Source organism: Papaver somniferum, chromosome 3 (genome assembly GCF_003573695.1).
Source record: "Papaver somniferum cultivar HN1 chromosome 3, ASM357369v1, whole genome shotgun sequence".
NCBI classification, from domain to species: domain Eukaryota; kingdom Viridiplantae; phylum Streptophyta; class Magnoliopsida; order Ranunculales; family Papaveraceae; genus Papaver; species Papaver somniferum.
In genome coordinates, this window is record NC_039360.1 from 135,443,632 (window position 1) to 135,467,451 (window position 23,820).

A 23,820-nucleotide genomic window follows, 5' to 3' on the forward strand; every position below is an offset into this window, starting at 1 on the left:
CTAGTAATTCCCAACCAAATCCTTTAATATCTCTGGAGAAGTCGTGCACATATACGGAAGAACCTCTGGCTAAGACATCTAATGGAGTATGTTTTTTTTGTTTTTTTTTCTTCGTAAAACTATATTGGTAATTCTAGCATCTTGTTTTTATATGATGTTCATATGTCGTATCTCCGCAAAAAGAAAAATACGACTTTTGGAATGGATCTAGGGGAAACGTCGTTGCTAGAGGCAGTATTTTACCTCCGGTGCCTAACCAGAAAATACATGGACAAGAGCTTCCTAAACACTGTTATGTTGCCAATATTCTGGAGGTCATAGATCCATCATTCGTGTTAACGTAACCTAGTGGGGAGTTTAAGTTATTAGGGCAAGCTGAATATGGTTTTTTGGCATGGCCGAAAGATAACTGTTCCATCTCTGATGACAAGGTTAGTTTCTTAGCTCTTTTGCTTTGTTAATCAAGTATATAAAATGTTTTACATAAATCGTGTATTCAGTTTGATTAAAGAATAAGTACGAGACAGAAATATATTAACACGCCTTGGATTTAGAATATATATATATATAATACATTTAATCTCTTGCTGCAGGAAACTCCACAGCATGGAAAACCTCATGAGCAACCAGAACTAATTTTAGATTCTGAGAAGAAATTGGACAGTGAAAAACTGAATGAGGAGCACCTAGTAGTCATTCTACATCCGGGGAGTCATGCAGCCTCTGAAAATATTTCTCAGAAGACTAAAAAGGCGCAGAGAAGGTTATATGTACCAACTGTGCAGAAGGCATTGCAACTTTCAGCTGTGCACCAGAGGAAGACAAGGTTTGGCACGTTGAGAATGTCACAACCTGATCCATTGCATGCAGAGACACCACCATCAAAAAAGTTGAAGAAAAACTGATGATTTTGGATAAATGCTCATCTAACAAGTTCTTTGCTTTTTTAAATAGGGTTTTTGATGTGTGAACTTTTAGTTTACGTATTTTTTAAGTACTGCACTAGATGCATGATTTTTACACTGATAGATAGGTTCACATTTATGTGATGAATGATTCACGCTGATTTTTATGTTTTCTGGAAATGATGAACATGAAAATGGATGGGTTTAGTTTATTTATCTTTAGTAGCTTACTGTATGATTGATTACCAATCCAGATAAACCATGGGTTGTTATTATGAAGGAAAAATATTTTCATGATGTTAATCCTTTAACTGATATTGTGAAAAAACAGGGGTCTTGGATTTGGCAAGGCATATGCACAAGTTTGAATATAAGTAAAAGAAACTACATATGGGAGATAAGTGATGGTACTTCTGTGCAAATTTGGAAAGATACTTGGATTCCAAATATGCACAGCCCTCCAGATAGTTATTTTAGCTCTTCTAATATGAAAACTGTGAATCATCTCATTGACCAAGACCCTAACTCGGAATTCTGATATTTTGAATGCTTTGTTTGATGAAGATACTGTTAAAAGGATTACTGACATAAGAATTCCTATTGCATGTAAAGATAAGCAGAGATGGGATCCTTTCAGCAATGGAATGTTTATTATCAAATCTGCTTACAATGCCATCTTGAATGAAAACTTGGCTACTACGCCAACTAAGAACAAAGAAAAACTTAGACATCTACTGGAAATCCTTTTGGAGATATAAGCTACCTCCCAGAATTCAGTATTTTATATGGAAATTCCAACACGGTTGCATTACTACTAAACATAGACTTGCTAGGTTCACTAAACATAAATATAGTAGATGTGCTATTTGTAGTGGTAACCCTGAAACTATTCAACATCTGTTCTTTGATTGTCATCATGCCAGACATATATGGGATTCAGTAGACTCTAGATTATCTACTATCGTCCAGGGTTTAGACTTACAAAATTAGATAAGTAGTTTCTTTCTAAAGGCAAACAATGGTATTCCCAAGGATTTTAGTCTGTATGAGAGTGCCACTTTCATTTTGTGGCTAACCTGGAAGGCTAGATGTGATACAGTTTTTGAAAACAAGCCATTGAACAGTAACATTGTTATAAACAATATTGTCAGGCAGATTGAGGACGGGAAAAGGGATAAAAGTATGCAAACTAGTAGCAACAGTGCTTTGAGAATAATTGATAGGAACTGGAAGGCTCCTATAGATGATATATACAAATTGAATTTTGATGCTTCCTATATTGATAAAACTGTATTATCAGGATGGGGACTGATTTGTAGAGATTCTGCAGGAAACATCCATGGACTGCGAGGAGGTGCATCTCTAGCCATTGATCCAGATCAAGCTGAAGCGCAATCTCTCCTAGAAGCAGTACAATGGGCTCACAGTAAGGGATGACTAAAAATTCACTTGGAAGGAGATTGTCAGAATGTTATAGCAGCTGTGAATGGGAAGGCTATAGCAGTTAAATAGACAACATATAATTTAATCCATGATGCATTAGTTATCTTAAGTTATTTTGATTCTTGGGTTTGCACTTATGCCCATAGGGATGCAAATCATATTGCAGACTCTATAGCAAAGTATGCAAGAACTCAAAAAATTTGCTTTTGTTGGTTTAATAATCTGCATGTATGGATCAATCTTCTGATTCAACATGATAAAAACAATATGTAAGCTTGCTTATCAATATATTTATTCTTTCCTATTAAAAAAATACTGTATGATTAGAAGAATACATTTGCTACATAGGTGCCACTAATAATTCATACGTTTCCTCCCTAAACCAAGAATAATACAAGAGACAAACCAGCTTAAAATTTTTAAGGAAAATATTATTCGAAATAGGAAAGTAATTTTTTCTATGGCCTTTTCTCGAGTAGGTTAGAGATAGGAAACTAAATTTCGAAAATTTTAGGAAACAATTTTATCATAACTGTCTACGATATATTCTCTCATAAAATAAAGAAAACTAACCATATTGGTCACACATCAAAAACTTGGAAATAAAAAAAGAAAAACACCAAAAATCTTTTGTTTGGCGTGCGATGAAAATGAATTTTACTGGGAGGGATGATTTCAAAAGGGAAATCAATTCCGTCCTGATGGTTTGGTTAAACTCCAAAATGAAAAAGAAAGATGAGTTCGATCTACTTTTTCAGTTTTTATTACTCGATTCATTCTCTCTTTCAAATCATAATTCTGCTACTATCTCTAATCTTTACAAGGAACCTACCTCTTTAGATTCGATCTTTGTTGTTGGTATTATTTCTACAACCGAATATTAAATTGATGTTAGATTTTTTATTCGATCTCATGGAATCAGATGTTAGATCTTATAGGTTTACTAGTTAAAGCATGATTAGGGTTTTTATTCAATTACTTCTTATAGGTTTACTAGTTAAAGCATGATTAGGGTTTTTATTATATTTTTACTATGTCTAATCTTTACAAGGAACCTACCTTTTCAGACTCGATCTTTGTTGTTGGTATTATTTCTACAACCCATTATCGAATGAATATTAAACTGATGTTAGATTTTTTGTTCGATCTCATGGAATCAGATGTTAGATCTTATAGGTTTACTAGTTAAAGCATGACTAGGGTTTATATTCGGCCGTATCAAAGAACAAGTTAATGACGATGAGAGGTGATTTTATTTTGTTACAACACTACTGTTTTAGGCTTAAGTTACATGCATGAACTATTATAAGATTTAGGTAAGGATCTTTCTTTCATGTTACTTAGTTAGGCTTTCCTAGTTAGTTAGGTTTTACAAAACTTAACGATGCTAATTGTTTTCTTGGTTTTTTGTTATTGTTTGGGTTGTATTTAGATATAACTTTACTTTGATGGACGATGTTGTGTCAATCATATATATATAAGGCTTCTCAAGATTTAATCATTTGAGTCTTTGTTACTTGGCGAGCCTGTAACGTCTGCATTTTAAGTGGCCACTTTTAATAATACCATGTTGCTAGTTGGCCAATTTGACTATCATCTTCAAGCTAAAAATGGATAATCATTATGTGGTGCTTTAGTACTCTTGGCTTTTGTAACAAAAATTTATGTAAGACTGTTTAACCGGTACCTTTCGCTTTATGGATAACACAATATTCATGAGGATATTTTGTGTGTTGCAGTGATGTTTTAGCCTCATGTTACATGCATCAATGAGTTCATGTTTGTTTTCTTTTCATATAATAGAAAAGAGGTGTAACACATCTTGTTAGTTTAAGCTAATATTTTCCAAAATAAGCTCAAATTCCTAACTGAGATGCATGTACTTACACAGCTTTTGTCACGGCAGAAGATGATTACAACGTGCCCGCAGAGGAGGACCAATGGGATGATGAGGTGGATTCTGATGGTGGCCATATAATTGAATTCAGTAGTTACCTAGGATATTTGGCCCGCGATATGGTTGACATAAAACATTTATGTTGGAAGGAAGTCACTGCAACAACAAAACAAAATATGTGGGAGGAAATTCTGGTATGCATATGCGGTTATCAATTCGTCGTTTTTGTTGTCGAACTGTGAGTCTGTGATGAACATACATTAGTTGTTATTGTAGTTTCATTATGAGGTTCCCCATGAATATAAGCGAGCGGTCATGAAGCGTCTAGCTATTCAGCTGCGGGACTTCAGAAGGAAATTGTACAATAATCATGTAAAACCCTTCCTGAAAAGACCGGACAAACTAAAAACTTTCCCCAGAAAGTACGAAACGGTAATGGACCAGGAAGAATGGGATGAATACTTTAAGTATGTACTAGAATCGCCTATATTTAAGGTATGGAATACACATTGCTTTTTCTAATTTGTGTTTCATTCTTATTGTCTATCCCAACATACTAACGAAATTATTTTCATTTCCTCTGCAAGAAAAATTCGGAGAAGGGAAAAGAGACAATATCACAATCCAAGTTCCCACATCGGACGGGACGAGGAGGATACTCGGGATTAAAACTAAAATTAGTAAGTGTGTTGTCTTAAACCAGTTACATGATCTTAAGACCATATGTATGAAATATGATATCAACTATATGAATCACGGATGCTAGGGTATATTTTGGAGAACCTTGTATATTTGTTACCTATTCAATTCATCAGTGTCTTCGCATTCACGGTGGAATTTGGTATATTTGTTACCCGAATAGGGTCTAAGAAGCAGTCTCCTAATCTTATGCAGAACTCTACCAGTAATTTTACATTGTTGGAAAAATGACTTTTGTCTGTCTCTCGTTGAGAATTCACATGACATACGAATTTGCCTTGGATTTAGAATATATATATACTCCCTCCGTCCTAGTTTAGATGCCAAAATAGTATTTTGCACAAAGATTAATAAACACAAAGAGAATAGTTTTTTTTCCACAATTACCCTAGGTTAGTATTTAATGTTCCCAGTATTTAGATGTCTAGGTTTTTTTTGTTTAGTTGGAAAAGTTCAAATTAGAGGAAATATATAGAGAAAAGTATTTAAAAGTGTCTTGAAAATTGAAATACACAATTCTCCATGTTACGCTTTGATTCCAAGTTAGGGGAAAATCAGGATAAAAGGTGGAAAAATATGAAGTATATCAAGTATTCTAGGACAAAAAAAATCCCCAATTTTGGCATCTAAACTAGGAAGGAGGGAGTATATAATACAGTTAATCTCTTGCTGCAGGAAACTCCACAGCATGGAAAACCTCATAAGTAACCATAAGCAGTTTAGATTTTGAGAAGAAATTGGACAGTGATAAACTGAATGAGGAGCACCTAGCAGTCAACCCACATTCGAGGAGTCATGCATGCAGCCTCTGAAAAGCTTTCTCAGAAGACTAAAAAGGCGCAGAGAAGGTTAAATGCACCAACTGTGTAGAAGGCATACCAACTTTCAGATGGCCAATAGAGGAAGACAAGGTTTGGCGCGTCGAGAATGTCACAACCTTATCCGTTGCATGCAGAGACACCACCATCAAAAAAGTTGCAGAAAAACTGATGATTTTTGGATAAATGCTCTTTAATATTTTTTTTTGCAAACTTTTAGACCAAAGCTCAACATTTTTTACTGTGTTATTAATAACAATATTAAATTTTGGCATATATGAATTTCAGATTTAACCAAAATTTATAAAGTATAAGAGAATTTAGATAGTGCCAGGTGGATGGTTTAGATGCGTCATATCTAAACGGCTTAGAGGCGTCACACGCGTAATACACACGCTTCGAGATTAATTGGCGTGGCTAAACATAACATAAAGACACATTAAGCAGATATAAATTGGCGTCGCTAAATATCATATAAAGCCACACTATATGGCGTGTCTATAGGTTCTCCAATGAACGGCTCCCAACGTTACATTGGACGATCAACGTTACATCTGAAGGGTCAATATTGCATCATCTTAAATGAGATCCAACGATTCCTAATACGGCCACGTGGATCAAGGTAATTGTAAATTGGCGTGGCTAAATATCACATATAGCCACGCTATATGGGGCGTGTCTATAGGATATCCAATGAACGGCTCACAACGTTACATGTGGACGGTGATTGATGCATATAATTTAACGGTCAATATTGCATCATCTTAAATGAGATCCAACGATTCCTAATACGGCCATGTGGATCAAGGTAACTGGAAATTGGCGTGGCTAAATATCACATATAGCCACGCTCTATGGGGCGTGTCTATAGGATATCCAATGAACGGCTCACAACGTTACACGTGGACGCAGAAGGATGCATATAATTTAACGATCAATATTGCATCATCTTAAATGAGATCCAACGATTCCTAATACGGCCACGTGGATCAAGGTAACTGAAAATTGGCGTGGCTAAATATCACATATAGCCACGCTCTATGGGGCGTGTCTATAGGTTATCCAATGAACGGCTCACAATGTTACATGTGGATTGTATTCAACGGTTCCTAAACAGCCACGTGGATGAAGGTAAGTGAAATTGGCGTGGTTAAAACATAACATATAACCACGTTAAACCTATATGGCGTGTCTATCGGATAACCAATGGCCACACCAAATAGAAATTTGCGTCTCTAAAATGAACCAAATAGCCACGCCAAAAAGCAATTTGCGTGTCTGTAGTGAATCAAAAAGCCACGCCAAAAAGCAATTTATGTGTCTATAGTGAATCAAATAGCCACGCCAAAAAGCAAGTTGCGTGTCTATAGTGAATCAAATAGCCACGTCAAAAAGTAATTTGCGTGTCTATAGTGAATCAAATAGCCACGCCAAAAAGCAATTTGCGTGTCTATAGTGAACCAAATAGCCACGCCAAAACAATAAATCGTGTGTCTATAGAGGACCCGTATTTAAGTTTTTGGGACCCTATATAGCAACACCTGTATGAATCTGGCGTGTTTATTCATGCAAAAATAGACACGCATGGCAACCGTGGCTATAAGCTACCTAAAACCACGTCATTTTACCTAAAACCACGCAAGCAGAAGCCACGCCACTTCCAAACCAAAGTGGCGTGTCAAAACCCCTATGGACACGCCAATTTTGCGTGGAAAAAGGGTCTGTGTGTACTAGTGACTCGAGACATCAAACATGTCACAAACTGGGGGATACTCATCAGGGTATTGGTCTGGCGATTTACAGCGTGCGCGTGCAATATGCCCGTTATAAGAAAGTGTCATGAAGTGGGACAATTAGTGGCGGAAAGAAGTAACGGGTGTAAACGGATCCACTTCCTTCATCATGAAAGCATGGGTTTATAACGGTTATACGTTACTTCACTCTTCCATCACCCAATCCTTCCCACTTCCTATGAGACCAGGGTACGTTTAAATATGACTTGTATAAATAGGATTCACCTATTTCTACCAAACAAAAAGTTTTTGGTCGGCAGGAACATAGTATCCAGAAATCATCAACAACTGATATCTTTTCACTTGCAAGCAAGTTCCACTTTCTGATACAAGTCATAAAACAAGCCACATCTTCAGAATTAACCATTCTGGTCTCAACACTTTCTTCGCTTCCCTCCCTAAAACCAACCATTCCCCTTCACTTTGTGACCGAAGCAAGCATGGAACGACCATTTCTTGGTTTAGGCAAGATTGTACAGATTGATCTCTCGAATCAAAAGTACTCCCGCGTAGCGAATTATATAGGGTTTAGATTCATTTCTCATCCACACACCCAAAATTACCAAAATCAGCAGAAACAGTTTTCACCCACAAACAATTGGCGACCACAGTGGGAGATTAAATCTCTCGGTTGCAAATCCAATTTCCAGTAGATGGTCGGTCTTAGAACTGAGTCCATGATCCCAAATTCCACTCTCAGAGTCAGGTCAACAGTCCAAGTCAAGTCAAAAGTTTAACTAGGTCCACTGAGTCGAATGGTTCAACTCAGTCATATAAACTAAGTCAGTTTAACAGATTGAGTCAGCTAGACTGACTGGGATGACTAACCAGCCTAATCCTATTGCATCTACCAGACACAACCAACCTGTGTCTACTCATTTGATTCAAACACAAGATATCCAAAGTATACAATTCTATAAATTCAATACAACTTTAAAATTCATTCTCAAATGCAAACTCGTCTTACATTTAGGTAGCAGAAGCAAGCTTCCATTGAGACTATTATCAAGCTACACATCTACCAATACATATCAACTTAGCTCAACCGCTAACACAAATTGCATCTCCTACAATTTTAATGTAATCACCCATAACACCTGCAACTTCATTCTTAACTCAACACATTCATTTGACTCTCGTTCTCATTATCACAAATAACCTCAACACAACAATCTATGTAACTCAATTCAGTTTCATCTGCAAACATCACAATCCCATTCTTGTACAATCATTCATAATTACAATCTACCTCGCAATCGCATTCATTCTTAACTTTTCAAATCCACCACCAGAACTTCAACCATTCTACAGTTACTCACACCAACCAACAAAACCAAGTCACCTGCAACACCGCTACCAAAACTCATCTCCATTTTTATTTCCATTTCACTTGCACAACTCATACCTAGCTCATACCTCTAATTCATGTTAATCAATTTCAACCATCAACAAACCCATTTAGTCACTACTCATTTCTTTATCAACTTCCTGAATCAAATCAACCTCAGTTCACAACATCACCAAAAATTCAAACTATCACCACCAGCACCTACCTTTCCCAGACCTCAACCAATAATTCATACTCCATGTACCATTCCAATTCATACTAACACACACACACACACACACACACACACACACACACAATTGATTCAATCTCAGTTCTCTTACCACCTCCAACTCAATTTCTGTAATTTCATACAAACACATTCTTCTTCGATCATCCTATTACTCCTTCAATTGTAATTGTAATTCAATACTCAAACTGAATCTACAAAACAACAGTTCCATTTGATCCATCTCAATCACCAGCTTTCATTCAAACCTTAAAATCATATGCATACCCCATTCTTCTCTAAAAATTCAATTATAATCTCAATTCATCTTCAACTGATTACAAATCTAACCCATGGATTTAAACTTCTCAATCAACTTGAAATTAAACTTCTTATAATCAATATAACAACAATTCAAGCAACACCCATCTACGACTTCACCAATTAAACCAATTAAGTAAATAATTCCTAGTTACCTTTTATTTTGAGGTTGGATTTCAAACACTCTAATTAACACCACCACCATCATCAATTCTTCTTAATCTGTATCCATATCTCTCGATCTCAAACTTCTATTGATTTTCTCATTTCCATAATTGAAACCTAACCCTAATTCCTCGACCTTCTTCCCCCAAAACTCAATCAACTTCAGTATCAACACCAACTTTCCCGATTCATCAAGTTACAAGGATTTTCATGAATCAAACATACAAATATTCCGTAACCCTCTTGGGTTGAGATCGCCAGAAGAGAAGATGAAAAACAGAAAGAAGAAGAAAGAAACGAGAAGAAAAAAGAAGAAAAGAAATAGTAAGAAGAATAATAAATGTGTTGTAAGGCCTATGACCCATAGATGTGCGGCCCAAATAGGTAGTTAGGGTTTCCCATGGTTGTATATAAAGCATACTCTGCTATGTAATATGGTTGCTGCCTATCAATAGAATCCCTTGCCGTTTCTCATATTCTTGGTCTTTTCTCTTGTTTTTCCCTCAAAGACGTTATCACCACGAGCTCATCCACTGACATTTTTTTTGGGTCAAATGAAATCACTGAATAAGTATTGGGATTAACGTGATATTGCAAGCACGGTACATCAAGAGTCTGGCGAGAACAAAGGGAGCCAGCGAGACATCAGACATCATCAGTAGTGGAGATGTTAAAACCAGTTACTCACGGATAAAGTGCAGAAACTGAAATCAAGAAGGGTCTTCATCATTAATCAGTTCTAAAAGGACAAATTTCATCTCTAACTCTTTAATTTTGTTCTAAATATTTCAGATCCAGTGATTTAAAATGATGGTTTTCCATTAAAATCCTTAATCTGTTCTTCATCAAAACTTGATTTTCTCCTGGAAAAAAAATGGTTCAAAATGAAATTCGATAAAAGATCTGTTGTCAGCCAAACTGAATTTACAGACCCATGTACTGAACTTCCGAAAAAGTTGAGCATTGAGATTTTTGGTCTGATAATTCTTTTGCTTATCTCTTGTTTGTGTTAGCTGCTCCGGCGAGGTGCAATTTCAAAGAAGAGGAATAACTTTAAAAGAAACAAGCGCATATATCTTGAAACTAGAGGAGTTCGTCATTAATAAATCGAGTTTTTGGAATCTGAAAAGTTTTCTGTTCGCCGAAGGAGAAAGTAAGAGACGACACGTTTCCGGCCGATCCTGTCCCGTTCCAACACGACCGACCCTGTCCCATTCTAACCCGGCCGATCCTGTCCCGTTCTAACCCGGCCGATCCTGTCCCATTCCTGGTCGGATCATGTTCCGCCCTGTTTTCGTTTTGGATGTTGGGATGCACATGACCGTTTGTTCTGGTTTTGTACATGCGTTGGGGGAACCGAAGCTTGGTTTTGAATGTGTACTGTATAGCGGGAACTTAAGCACAGCTTGAGACTTGAGGTATGTAACTGATGTTAATGCGGGTTTTAATTTTGGATACTTGCGGGTTTATTTATTTATTTTAAGAACATGCTTAGTTCTGTTTTTGTTTTCCTAGGATAAGTCCATGAGTAGTCAATTTAAATTATGAGTGCCAATCTCGAATTAAGAATTTTGGTCTTAATACTATTTTGTTCTCTTGAATATGCTATTGGATTTAGACTTTAGTTGAATGGTGTCTTTTTTTCAATTGGTTGTACCAACTCAATTCCAGTGTATTCATTTGAAATTTCGAAATACTTGAGCATCATTATTTTTCCCTAAATTTGAATGTTTTGTGGGATGTAATTCATTTGTTCGACTATTAAAGAGTCGGTATTTTCAAAAGATACGTTGGAAATAAATTCTTATGTATTCCAATTTTTGTGGAAGAACTCACAAAAGGTGAAATGAGTCAAAAAAGTTCAATTTCTCTACTTCATCCATGATACTAACGAACCAGTCTATGTTGAAGTATAACAACAAGAGAACTATCTTTAGTAATCTATTCAACCTAAAGTAAGTGGTTGACATGTGTAGTGAGATTCTCTTGGCCTATTGAGATAAAGAAATTTCTCAAATTAAGCTAAATGTAGCAAAATTGAAAATGGAAAGAACCCCAAAGTAATGAGGGTTAGACGTACATATGATAGGTGTTGTAAAACACCTAATTTCATATCTATAGTTTATGCTTTCTTTGCTATTTTCTTGTGAATTATGTATCTTATGTGTGAGTTTGAGTTTATTAGGTGCAATGAACTCATTTGGAGCAAAATAAGGAAGAAAGCACTCTTTTGGAGCATAAAGGGCAGAATCGTCAATTCACAGGCGAGTTATATTTTGAGCCAGCTAGGATGCGCAAGAAGGAGGTGAAGAACGAACTGTCAGTTACTCAAAACTGACAGTTGATAAAGGAATTAGGATGTCAGTTCTCTGGAACCGACAAGCCTATATGAACTGGTCAGCCCTTATCCAGTGGCCCAAGGTGGCAATATAAAGTTCAATCGTTACAACCACACAATTGAGGATGGTTTTCTTCATTACACTGGAAATCGAGAAAGAAGAGAGAAGTGAGGATGGCGGCTCCGGTAGCTGTTGTCCATTCTATTAGTGGACTGAAGCTGAGAGGATGGTCGAGATTCAGAGGGGTTTCAAGTTCTGTTGTTGCAGATGGTGTTGTGAAGAAGATAATTTAAGGTTGGTTGAGGGTTTTGCTGTATTTACAAAGCAACAAAGGAAGCTTGCAGTTTGTGGAAGAATTTAAAGATCGATTTAAGGGTTTGAATCAAATTCAGAAAGTGAGAAGAGATCAGTTTGCTCTCTCAAGTTCCACGATTGCTGTAGAGAGAAACAGAGAAGTTAGGGTTTTGGATCTGGTGAGTTTGAGATGAATGGGAAGATTTGGAAACTGAAATCGAGTGGGTTTAACTTGAATCTGTGAACACATAAATCACGAAGCCTCTACGTGTTCACAGACAATATTCACATACATTTTAATTCTAAAATTGTATGTCGTATGTGTAAAGGGAATGATTATATCGATTCATCGACTCAAAGCCTTCGAGCTTGTCATTGTCTAGTCGAATATTATCATAAATAATGTTCGTATAAAGGAATAAACAGAGAATCAAGTATAAATGTAAAGCTCATGAAGTTCAACGCTGAATGTAAAGTGCTGAAATGTAAATAAGACAAAGATTTACGTGGTTCGACACTAAGGCCTACATCCACGGGGCTGGTGTTTCACTATGTATTGAATGATTACAAAGATAGTCGAATGACTTTAGAGTATACATAGGTCTGCGGAAGTAGGGGGATTACTTACTCTTCCTATTTCTTTCTCCTATATTCTCCTATAATTGCTCTGGATTGATCGACCCCCTCTCTCTTAGTGGAGAGGGGTATTTATAGGGTTGGAACGTGGATCATACTTCTGAGATGCCGTTGCAGCCTTATCTTCTTGTGATTTGTGCCCATTACGCAGAGGTCTTCGGCATATGCTGCGGTCTAAGCTTGAATACGAAGAGCTATCCTCGCTTATTCCACGAGCTGATTGACACGTGTATATCTCTTGGTATTTAATGCGGGCAGTTGGACATCTGCTCGTGTCAGACAAGTGTCTCTTAGTCTGGTCACATCTGCGTCAGTCAAACTCTCTCTCAGCAATTGATCTGGAATCTTCCTCGGGATAGGATGTACTAACACCCAAGGGGTATTATCTGGTGCTCCTCTTTGTCATCATACCTCTGTGATCCTCAGTCCCTGACCGTCAGATCTGCTGACCGGTGATATTTTCTGATGAGATGCTCCTCTAGGTTATGACTGCTTGTTATCATGTTTTGATATCTCGCTTTGCATGCCTTCCACATGTCTCTTCCTGTACACGTGGTGGATGATGAAATGTGTACATACAATTTGCCCCTCTTCTTATGACTTGGGCGTATTTTGCTGTTTAGAAGAAGAAAGGTAGTCATACACGTTTTATCTCTCCTGAAATAACTTCCCCTATAAATACGGGCACATTTCCCACTTTTGCATTAACTTCCCCCATAACTGCTCCTTGGTACGAGGGACATTTATTGTCTTCTCTAGCTTTATAAATAGGAAAGAGAATGTGAAAAAAAACTTTTATCCTCTTCTTGTCAGTGTTCATCCTCTTCTTATCAGTGTTCATCCTTTCTTTGTTTTCTATTCTTGTTTTTTAGTCATTTATTATCGTCGTTCTTGTGAGGAAGATAACAACATTCAATTTTCTGACTCTTTCGCTCTCGACTGCTGCTGCCCCTGTATCAAAGATAACTTGCTTTTGATATCTCTGATCCTTCTATCTTCGACTGTGGTTGGTGCTTTTCGTCCTCTTTTATACAGGTATGGGGTTTTTCATCAGCTGCTCATCATTGATTCATCTATTTTCTGTTGTTATATCTACCTGTTTGTCTTCTGCTGCTGTACTTTTGGATTTGTGATGAAGAACACATATGTCGAAGCATATATGCTTGCCCCTGTTCTTTGTTACAAAGTCTGTAAGTCTGTATATAAGTATCATCTCTGGAGTCTGATGGGGTATTTCTGGTTATTTTCAGTTTTTAGGGTTTTTGATATTAATCCGGATGAACCATCAGTTTATGGGTTTTTTGATCTTTAGTGATCTCCTCGTATTCTCCTCTAAACTGTTTTTGTGTTTCCTTGTAGATATGTCTGATCGTCCGCGGGCTCCTTACCAAACCCCGCCGTCTAGTCCTCCAAGATCCCCTCCGCGTAGAGATTCTGACAGATCTCCACTTGGGGAAGGTTCTTATAAATCTTCGCAATCGGATCCTTGGGGTCATAGGGTTTCATCTTCCTCTGGTGCGAAGGGTTTGCCTACTAAGAAAGGGGATTTTCCGAAGGGTCCTTCTGGGTCTAGGTATGCTGTTAACCGCGCTCCTTCTCGTCCTCGTGAAGATTCTAGTAGTACGCATGCTCCTCCTCGTGATGATTCTAGGAGTACGCGGGCTCCTCCTCCTCATAATGAAACATTGGATGTTCCGCCCCTTCGTTCAATGGATCATCCTTCAGTACCTCTGCAGAGTTCTTTTCCGCCTCCTCCAACGGTTTCTTTCAAAGGGAAGTACTCCAAGGGTACTATGTCGAGAGCTGATCCGTCAAAAAATCTTCCTTCCAAAAGGAAAGCTTCAGAATTGAGTCCTACTTCAGATTCCGCAGACGAGGAAGAAACTTCCCCCGTGATACGCAGCGTTTCAGTTGGTAAGAAGAAGGTCACTTTCAAGCATATTGATCTTGAGATGTTCAAGGAAAAACATGAGCTTCAAGATTTCGAGGTTCGCTTCTATGCTCCTGACGATGATATCACTTACTAGCTCCTCTCTAAGTATCAGTTTGATGAGTTCCATCTGTTGACTACGGTTGGAGCCTTCGAGGCGGGTCTCATGTTGCCCCTGTATAAGTCGGGTGACTCCTTTTATTATGACGTGCTGGATAGTCGCGAAGGCTCTTCCACAAACACTCATAATCGTTCTGTGTCACAACTGTCTGGGAATTATCTTCGTGCACTGAAGGAATGTTACCTGCGGAGCAAGGGAGAGACTATGATGACCTGCTACGTTCCAAATCCTGCTGAGAGAGAGTGGTACACTCCTCAGAATTTTAACAGTTCCTTTGGGGATTATGTCAACAGTAGGAACCGTAAGCCGTGGAGTGTTATTCTTCGTAACATTGCTGCTCCTCGTGGTGAAATTCGTCTTTTGAGTGAGGTGAGTGATGCCAAGCTGAAGTATGTTCCTGGTACTGAGGGATATGTTAAACGAAAACTCTTTCCTGCTCGTGAAATGATTAAGTGTGATCATGATTATGAGTGGCATGCTACCGTCATTGAAATAGTTGGACCTTGGGCTTATGGTTGGATTCCTGGTCCGCGCGGTTGGCGTCCTTCTGAAAACAGCAAGCCTCGTGAAACTCCTCCTGCTCGTTCTGGAGATTTCTGTCCTTGGCGTCCGAATTTCGCGGGCATGAATTTCCCTTACGCTCTTGATGTCGTTGATGGAGATGAGGAGGAGGGTTCTGGTGCTACCCATCCACCGAAGAGTGCTGCTACTGCCAAGGTACAGTTTCTTCCTATATTCTCTATTCTATTTGCCCCTTTTTCCTTGGTTGAAAAAAAAACATTTTTTTTAAGTGAGGGAGAAAATGAGCCTTTGTTGGGACGTGTATTGGTTTGTAGGTGTCGAAGAAGAAGAAAATTGGACCCAAACAATCTTATACTGTTGTGACCGGTGAGGCTGAGGTTTATGAGGAGGTTACGAGTCCTATAAACGAAGGGTATGCTGAGGATAAAGAAATGTACGATGGAGAAGAGCGTACTGATACTTCTCATCCTGATGACGAGGGTGGTAATGGTGAAGAAGAAGTTATCGCGGGTGGTGATGGTGAGTCTGAGGGTAATATTACCGCAGGTGGTACTGGGGAGGGGGGATCTGCCCCTGTTGGCGATAATATTGATGGTGTGGGTACTCTGCCCGTTATTTCCCCTGAATTTTCTTTTGGCAGGATATATTCCGCGGGGGAATCCTTTGATGTGAACGCTGCCATGGGTCTTGCCGAAGACTTCTCATTGCTTTCCCCAAATGATGACTGGGATGTGCTTGGGAATCTTGGTAAAGAAGGTGCTACTGGTCAGCAGGCTGAAAACGCAGGTGGTCATGCTGAGGTTGGTGATGTCGAGACTTGCGCGGGTGAGGAGATAACAACCAAGGGGAAGTCTGCGGTTGAGTCTCCTTCAGAAGATTTCCCTTACTCGCTAGTGCCTGAAGGTGAAGATGCCATTTTGGCTTAGCTTAAGAAGAAGAATCTGATGTTCGTCCCTAACCCTGCCCCAGTGGTCCCTGGTGAAAAGAATTCTGACGCTTATACTCGTCAGATGATGCAATTGTCTTCTGAAGCCCGCGTTGCTGAGATGTGGGTGAAGAATCTGAGAGCTTCGGAAGCTAACCTAGTGGTTGACCCTCCCTCCTGTGTTGCTGATATAATGGCCATAGCTGATGGGTACCAATACGGTTTTCCCCAGCAGCGTGTCTTAGAGGTAAATCCTTGTACTTATTTTTTCATGATATCCGAACATTGTATTCTTCGTGATATCCGATCCATTGGGTATAATAATGTTTGTTGTTTGTGACATAAATGATGAGGAGCGAACATTGTAACCATGTTCTATACCAATTCTTCAAAGCAAAGTCTTTAAAGTTGGAGGCTAAGCTTCTTCATAGAAAAGAGGACCTATCTGCGGCTGAAGTGGAAATAAGTGAACTGAGGGGCCTCCTGAAGGAAAAGGAACGGCTGGGTAACACTGAGGAGAGTCTCCGTTCGGAACTTGCTATAGTCCGCAACGAATTGGGGCAGACTCGTAGAAATGTATCGTCCCTCACAGGTTCGTATTTTACCGATCTTTCACTCCTCGTGATTCCCTATTTGTACTTTGGTGTTCTGTCTGAGTCTCCCCACCCTATCTTCAGTGGGTGGAGTCCCCGAGCTGATATGGCTTCGGAAAGAAAGGGAACGACAGAAATCCCGCATTGCAGAGTTGGTGGGTAAGTTGAAAAGCGAAGCCATAAATTGGAACGCTCGTGCTGATGAGCACAACGCCTTAGCAGCTGAGTGGCGTGAAAAGCGAACACTGATGGTTGATATGCAAAATAAGTACAATCATGACCGTCGTCTGTTTAATGGTACGCTGCTATGGACACGTGATAACCTGCGTGAAGCTCGAGGACATGCTTCGGACTTAGAGGCTAGAGTGCGCCTTTTGGAAGGAGAGTTACAACAGGCTCGTTCTTTCTTAGGCCCCGGGGTTAGGGATAGTATGTTGTATCTTACCGAGGAAAGAGATAATGCTAGGGCTGAGGTTGGCGCTCTTAGTAAATCCCTAGAAGCGTCTCGAGCTGATGTTGCCCGCCAAGTGGAGTCTGAGAGAGATATTGAAGTGAATGTGTATCGACTCCATAAAAGGATGGGGGAGATGAATGATGAAGTCAACCATCTTCGTCACATGGATTCAATGAAGCAGGTAGACTTAGACGCGAGTCAATTTGCTCTTACGAACCTTCAAATGGATTATAAGAAATTATCTGACGAATATGACTTTCTTGATGAGGCACGGGATGCAGTTCTTAATGAGTATGAAGAGGCTTCGGCTAATGTCGAAGGTATAACCTCGTTTTATCGAGTGTGATTCTGTTATTTCTTTGTTTTAACCCCTTGGTATTTCTTGTTTTCAGCACTCGAGGGACAGCTTCAGGCAGCAAATGATGAGCTTAAAAAAGCTCAATCTGCCTTAGTGCAGCAGGAGGGACAAGCCAACCATTTCAAAGGGTTGGCCGCGTCTCATGAGAAAGCAGCAGAGATTGCCTCCAAAGAGGCGGAACGCCTATCTGCATTGTTGTCTCAGGCCCACCAGCGGACCGTTGTTATCACATATAAAGCTCGATGTCAGTTGGCTGAGGAGACAACAAAGTCCTAGACAAGATTGAACTTGATCTTAAAGCCGAACATGGTCTTGTCAAGAATTATCCGCGTCGTACCCTACCCGCGCCCTTTCCTGGTTCTTATGGGCCTTCTTCAGGTGGTAGCGTACCTTCATCTCGCAAAGACAACCCTGTTGATGGAGCTGTATCGTCCAAGTAGATTTCTTTTATTAGTCATAGAAAGTTGATCCTTGTTGATTATATAATTTCGGATCATTTTTTGATGTGATTCTTGCTCTATCTTATTTGCTGAACTTGTAATCAACTCTTTATGAAATGGATCATCCTTTGGGCATACCTGCGTTATAAATTCATTTTTATTTTAAGTATTGTGAAGCGTTAAATTAGAAATAACTTGCTTTGTAAATAGTTAAGAGTGTTTGGGTGCGACATCGAAGGTAAATACCTTCGTGATCGTCTTGAGACCTGTCACCCCGCTGGTGAATCCTGGGCCAGAGGATTCCCAAACGGTGGGGGCTGAGGCAGCGTTCTAGGATATGGGATTCTTATTTGAAATATTTACATGCACCCATTCCGTCGACCCGCTGCCTTAAAATTGGTTGGATATCTCTTTCTACTGGGTGCCTTCCCGCTGGTCTTACACTCATAGACACTGATAGGGGAGCCCTGAGAGATCGTAGATTAACTACTTTCCCCAATATTGTTAATTTATTATGTAATGTACATGCGTTCACCCAGCGGGCCTTTTGACCATTTCGTTTTCTTGAGAATTTCCCAAAAAGTTTGTTTGATTGATAGGTTGAGGCCTGCTACTCCTCGTCCAGAGATAGAAACATGTAGAGCGGTTACGCTACCTTCTTCTTCTGGTATTCTTCACACAGATGGAAAGCTGCGCTGCTCCTATGGGTAGTACGGTTTGAGCCATTTATCATTCCAAGGGTATCGGAGGACCTCGCCTTTCATATTGCGAAGATAGTAGGAACCGTTTCCCGCAATGTCATGTATTATAAAAGGTCCTCCCCATGTAGATGCTAACTTTCCCCATTTCTTCTCTCGTTGATACTGCGGGATTGTTCTTAGCACATAATGCCCTTCTACAAAATTTCGAAGCTTAACATTTTCGTTGTACACTTTCGCTAATCTTCGTTGATAATTTTCCATCTTTTGCAATGCTGCTTCCCTCCTTTCTTCCAGGTCGTCCAGTCTCTCTAACATCATGTCTGTTGTAAGATTTTTCTCCCATGCTTCGGTCTTTGTGGTTGGCATGAGGATCTCTGTTGGGATGACTGCTTCAGCTCCATAAGTGAGGAGAAATGGGGATTCCCCGGTGGCAGATCTTCGTGTTGTCCTGTATGCCCATAATACATTGTGTAGCTGTTCACACCATCGCCCCTTGTGTTCGTCTAATTGCTTTTTGAGGATAAAGGTGAGGGTCTTGTAAGTAGCTTCCGCTTTTCCGTTGCTTTGAGGGTATATGGGGGTGGACTTGTTCTTCCTTATTTTGAAAGTGTCGAAGAGCATGTCTATATTTTTCCCCTGTAATTGTTTACCATTATCGGACACGATTTCCGCTGGTATGCCGAACCTGCAAATGATGTTTTGGAATATGAAAGTAAACACATCCACGTCTCTGATCCTGGCTAAGGCTTTAGCTTCCACCCATTTACTGAAGTAGTCCGTGGCTACTATCAAAAATCGTCTTTTCCCTGATCCTTCGATGAAAGGCCCAATGATATCTATGCCCCATTTTGCAAATGGCCACGGACTATCCAAAGAATTTAACGTTGTTGATGATGCATGTATCTTTTTGGCGAAATGCTGACATTCTTCACATCTTCGGGACATTCTTGCAGCATCTTGTATCATTGTGGGCCAGTAACATCCTTGCATTTTTGCTTTGTCGGCTAGTGATCTCATGTCGCTATGATTCCCTGCGTCACCATAATGGATGTCGTTTAGAATTCGATGCCCTCTTTCCTGGATAAGCAACATAGTAACGGTCCGACGAAAGATTTCTTGTACAGGACCCCATCCCGAAGATCATATCTTCCTACTTTGGAGAGTATTTTCCTGGCTTGTTTTATGATCCGCGGGTAAGGTTCCATCCTTGAGAAACGCATGAATCATAATTCTCCAATCATCTTCTTTGCTGAAATCTTCGTCTTGATTTGCTCTTGACAGGATATCTTCTTCGTCAAAATCGTTATGGATGTCTTCTCCCACCCGATCTTCGATATTTTCTTCCACTGTATCTTGATTTTTAGCAAAGGAAAATTTTGATGCAATTGAAGGCTCGTATACCCTTGTTATTTTGATAGATTCGATATTCTTGTCCTTCAGCATGGATGATATATATGCTAGGGCATCCGCGTGCCTGAGATCTCTCATGCATAAGTGCCTGAACTTGATGTTCAGAATTTTTGATGCCAATGTTTGGACCAAGGCCATGTAAGTTGAGAGGGTGTCGTCATATACATTGTATTAGAACCCTATTTGCCGTATGACTAGCTGCGAATCACTTGTCAGTCTTACATCAGTTACCCCCATCTCTATTATCAAGCGGAGGGCATGTACGACTGCCTCGTATTCGACGATGTTGTTAGTATGCTCTTTGAATTCTAACCTGAGTGTTTGTACGATCCTTTCTCCAATTGGGGTGGTGATGACAATGCCTATTCCTGCCCTTCCTTATTTTTGGAACCATCAACGAAGACTTCCCATCGTCTTTGACTCGTGGGTTCGAGGACATCAACTGGATCCTTGCTTTCCTCGTCAGCTTCTGGTATGCCCCTAATCTCTTCATCGTTGTCCAGGGGGAGGTCTGCTAAGAAATCTTCCAATACTTGGGATTTTTGGGAGTGTTGAATTTCATGGATGATGTTGAATTGGTCCAGGTGGGTGTTCCACTTGGATATTCTCCCTACTTTCCCCGCGCTTTTGAGGGCTGCTTCCAATGGTGATTTGCATGGGACGCGGATGAAGTGAGTTAGGAAATATGTTCTCATCTTTTGAGTAGCCCATACTAATGCCAGGATGAGTTGTTCGATCTTCGTGTAATTCCTTTCTGCAGAATTGAGGGTCTTGCTGACATAATAGATAGGTTGTTCTATCTTCGTATTGGTTTTGACCAGCACTGCGCTAACTGCGTCTTCTGTCGCTGCTATGTACAGTGCCAAAACCTCATCAGGATCAGGCTTCTGTAGGATTGGAATTGAAGCCAGGTATTCCTTGATTTTTTGGAAGGCTTCTTCACATTCTGCGGTCCATTCAAACTTACTCCCTTTTTTGAGAATATTGAAAAAATATTTGCATTTGTCCGAGGATCGGGAAATAAATCTGCACAAGGCTGCTAAGGATCCATTGAGCTTCTGCACTTCTTTTAAATTCTTCGGAGATGGCATTTCCACTATGGCCTGAATCTTCGTGGGGTCTACCTCAATGCCCCTTTTTGTTACCAGATATCCGAGAAATTTCCCTGAGGTGACACCGAAGGTGCATTTTTCTGGATTTACTTTCATGTGATGTTTCCTCATTGCTTCAAAAATATCTCTCAGGTCCTGGTGGTGATCTTTGCACAACCTACTTTTGACGAGCATGTCATCAACGTAGACTTCTAGGGTACTACCAATCCATGGCTTGAAGATAGCATCGACCATTCTCTGGTAAGTTTCCCCTGCGTTTCGAAGTCCGAAGGGCATTCTAGTGTAGCAATAAAGGTCGTGCAGGGTGTAGAATGTTGTGTGTTGTTGATCTTCTTCTGCCATGGCTACGTGGTTGTAACCAGAATATCCATCCATGAATGACAGCTCTTCGTACCCTTCCACTGCTTCAACCAGTTGATCTATGCTTGGTAGTGGATAGCTGTCTTTTGGACATGCCTTGTTGAGGCTAGTAAAGTCGATGCATATTCTAGCCCCTCCATTTTTCTTAGGAACGATGACCATGTTCGAGATCCATGTTGGGTATTTGACTTCCTTGATGAAGCCTGCTTCTAGTAATTTTCGGAGTTCTTTCTCTGCTGCCTTATGATACTCTGGTGCAACTTTTCTTATTTTCTGCCTGAAAGGTGGCGTGCCTGGTTTGATGCGTAGATCGTGTTGGATTATTTTTGGATCAATTCCGGACATGTCTCCTAACTTCTAGGCGAATACATCCGCGTATTCTTTAAGTAGTTTGGTTAAGGAAGCTTCTCTTTCTTCGTCCATTATGGTCCCTACTTTGATCATCTTCGGATTTTCTTCCGTTTCTATGTTGATTTCTTTTACGGGCTCCACTGATGTGAACATCGGCTTCGGGTCCCCAAGGACAGGGACGTTCTTTAATTGCTATTTGGTATGTTTTTGTCCTTCGTTGGCTGCTGAAGTACTTGCCTCTGTGTTAAGAACACTATCATCTTTTGTCAAGCCCTTCCACGCGGTTTCCTTGAGGAACAAGTCTATGGCCTTTTCTTTCGCAGCTTCTTTATTTTTGGTCCTTCGGGTTTTTCGCTGCTCTTCCTGTTCGTTGTTGATAAGATCCTGAGTGGCCTGACACTCCTTTGCAGAGACTCGATCTCCCTTGATTTCCATTACTCCCTCGGGTGTAGGGAATCTGAGATATTGGTAGTAAGTTGCTGCCACTCCCTTGAGTTTGTGTACCCATTTTCAGCCAATAATGGCGTTATAGGGGGATGGGGCGTCTACCACGCTAAACCGTGTTTCTACTTTCATGGGACCGGCGTTCACCTGCAACACGATGTCTCCCAATGGCTTTGTGGGTGCTCCGTTGAACCCGTATATGGTGTAATAAGAGGACATCAGCTGCTCATCATTGAGCTTCATCCGTTTGAAGGTGTCGTAGAATAGAACGTTAACTGAGCTTCCCCCTTCGATGAGGATCTTTTTGAGGTTACATCCGGCCACTGGTAGTGTGAGGACCAAGGGATCGTTATGGTCTTCGATATCTTCAGTATCGAAGATGATAGGTGCGTCCATCCACTCTTCATGCTCGTCCACCTCGAAGCCATCAATCTTATATAATTCGCAGTGGTCTTCGAATTGATTTCTTAGCCTCTTTCCTATATGCGCTGTAAGTGAGGGCCCTACGGCTTCGGAACACGAAATGGTGTTGATTGTGCGGTTTCCCTCTGGAAGTTGGACTTGCTTGGTTCGTTTGGATCTGTCATCGATGACTTCCTTTCGTATGTAATGCTTGATTTCGCCAGCATCAATCAACTTTTGGATCACTATTATGAGGTTTTTGCATTTCTCGGTCTGGTGACCATTGAAGCAATGATACTCACAGTAATATTTTGACTTCTCGGTCCTTGGGGGGTGTTTTCCCTTAGACCATGGCCACTCCAAATTTTCCCTTCCTTTGATCTCTCGCAAGATCCGAGCGTAGCTAGAATTGAGCTTCGTATAAACCTGATCTTCGAATTTTCGATCGTCTTTTTGTCGATCATCTCTTCGTTCCTTCATATCTTCGTGCGGTCGTTCCACTGAGCTATTCCTTTTAGCCCCGCTGGTTTGTTCTGCGGAATTGGTACGGTGAGACCTTTGCGTTTGTATCCTCGGGTTCTCACGCTGGATTTCTTCAAGACGAGCATACTTCTCAGTAATTATTTGAAGATCTCTTTCTGTCTTAGGTACGCTTCCGTGGATCTCAACAAACAGTGGACTCATTCGGTCTAATCCCCATTTGTAGCAGTTGATGCTTACTACGGGATCCACACTTCCTATAGCTTGGCAGATCTTATGCCATCTGTTGGTGTATTCCCTTGTGTTCTCCTTGTAACCAATTGCCAGTGAAAAAGTTTATCCATTCCGGTG

General features: G+C 40.1%; 1 long non-coding RNA gene across 1 annotated transcript; it reads left to right on the forward strand.

The window, feature by feature from the left end:
- The first annotated feature begins 10,054 nt into the window (after positions 1-10,054).
- On the forward strand, positions 10,055-12,583 carry LOC113357445. Its single transcript, XR_003363626.1, has 2 exons — positions 10,055-11,015; positions 11,783-12,583. It is a non-coding gene; the product is annotated as an uncharacterized LOC113357445 (long non-coding RNA).
- Positions 12,584-23,820: the final 11,237 nt, after the last annotated feature.